A 2,364-nucleotide genomic window follows, 5' to 3' on the forward strand; every position below is an offset into this window, starting at 1 on the left:
GAGTGGGGCTTAATCCGTCACGAGCCGAGAACTTGAACGTCTCTCTTGGAAGCAGTTGTATTTTTAGACATCCCTCCTTTCTTTTCCCCCAGCCTCCATTCCTTTGCCGCGGAAAGACCAGCACCAGGCTGTAAATTGCTAGGGCAGCCGAGCTCGAATGCTAAGTTTGTTTTCCTTCATTATGCACGAAGAAAACCTCCAAGGTGGTTCTTCCTCGCCATCTGACCTTTGTCAGTATTTCCCCGTCAGATGGAGACACGTTATAAAGGAGTTCAGGCTTCAGCAGAGCTGAAGGAATAATAAACTAGGGAGTTAATTACTGGCTATTAAACTAATTTTAAAGATCTTCTGTAAACGATTGTTGAAATCCGTTCCAGTCTTCCTTACTTTGTACCCAGAGCCAAAGCTGCCTTGTGAGGAGAAAAAACATGTGTGGACCTTCCTCCCCCAAGACATCCAGCCCATCAGTGCCCAACAAAATGTTAGCGCTTCTCTTTTTTCTGGGAGAGCCACCTCGCCAACTGAGGCTGCCTTTGCTTCTAAAATGTCTGGCTCCCCAGTCCTTCTTAAGACAATCACTCATCTCCAGATTATTACATTAAAGATGCTGGAGTTTGTGTATCACTTAAAAAAGCAGTCTTTGCAGTTACAACTACATAATAAATGTGCTTATTTGGGGGGAAGAATGGACAGTAAGCTACTCTTGGATTCTGCTTTGTTTTTGTTTTTTCCCCAATCTCTGCTTACTGGTGCAGCTCCTACTTAAAAACAAAATTCAAAGCGTTTGTAAATGTATTCTCTAAGCCCTCTCTCACCTACCCAGTGTTTAACCCCTCTCTAGCCCACCTCACATTCCTGCTTACTGAAAGCCAACCAAGTTCCAAGGAGATATTGATTTGCAAGCATTGTAAATAGCTGATTGCCATTTGCTTTTCCACCAGTGGAGAAATGCTCTTATCTTGGTATGATAGAGGGGATCAACGGGCAAAGCTGTTCACCCAGGCACCAACCTAAGCAACCCCCCATTTTCAAAGGGCAGTTTATTCTAAAACATGAATTATTTTATAAAGGATATAATTCCCAAAGGCTTGTGAGTGATATCTAAGCCTTTCAATTTCATACAATGCCCTTAATTTTAGCATCTCTATTATAGGAGGGAACACAACCAGTGGAACAGAAAATGTGTTACTCTGGGGATCCAGCAGGACTGAAATTTTTAGAAGCTGACAGATATCCACAGAGTTGCATCTGTGCTGTTTATCTACCCAGGCTTTATTATAAACCACTAAACTTCCTGTAAGATAGTCCACTGATTGTTGTCCCCCCTCCTTTCCTAAAACTGACCTCATGAGAAAAACATGGGAACTGCTCTCCCTTGGGAGATCCTACAAGCCATCATTATTATGTAGACTGCTGTACATAGTTAATTGCCTCCTCATTTGAATATTTGGATTCTTCAGAATGTGCTGTTGGCACATTAATAAGGGGTCAGAAAGCTATGATGGCAGGTCTTTCTTTTTCTTAAAGATTGGAATTTTCCCACATGAGAAAAAGATCTTTCTCTTGGAGATGCTGGAAGGACTGCTTAAATTCCCTGATGGACTCTAGCACATGATACCTTTAAGGGAGTTCCTCTGAGGGAGGAGAAGAGACCAGAAAGAAGAGCGCAGTTACATAACCTGTTACCTAAAACTAAATATTCCACCCCAAGAAGCTGTCCAGATGTTGCAGGAATGAGATGAGAGGGAAGGGGCTGTGAGAAAGATCAGCTTGCTTGAGAACAGTGATGGCTTGGAGACAAGTTGGTGGAAGGATTCATGGTCGGAGTACTAACATAGCTCTCCGGTGTTCCCCCAGCCGTGAACTCTTTATTAATTACCTGGGGTAAATAAGCCGCCTGCCATGATATGACTTTTCATTTCCGTCCAGTGAAAGGACTTCTTTTTGTCTTTATGAATCGGTAACTTTTGTGACTGTTTCAGGGACTTTGAAGGCCCCACAGACAAACAGACCCTCCTCTCAGTTAAGAGACTTGAAGTCTGGGGCGCCCCCCCTTGGGAGACCAGGAGAGCCCGTTCCCACGAGCGCTGAGTCCCCACGTTAGTTTTCACTCATGGTCAGAACTCCGTTGGCTGTCAGCCTGGAGCTTTTGAATTGAGCACTGCTGGAATAGTACCTACAGTGTTCGGGAGATGGGGGAGAAAAGAAGACGTCCTCTCCAAGTGTGTTTAACCGTCTCGGATCAGTTACGGCAACAGCGCTTCTCGTCCCTAATCCACTGCCGGCACCCCCTGGTCTCCACGTAGGGCACTCCTGTTAGCGGGTCATGGCCCGGGTATGTGGGAAGGGGTGGGGTGGGGGCTC

Source organism: Bison bison, unplaced genomic scaffold (assembly GCF_000754665.1).
Source record: "Bison bison bison isolate TAMUID 2011002044 unplaced genomic scaffold, Bison_UMD1.0 scf7180017864453, whole genome shotgun sequence".
In the NCBI taxonomy this organism is placed as follows: domain Eukaryota; kingdom Metazoa; phylum Chordata; class Mammalia; order Artiodactyla; family Bovidae; genus Bison; species Bison bison.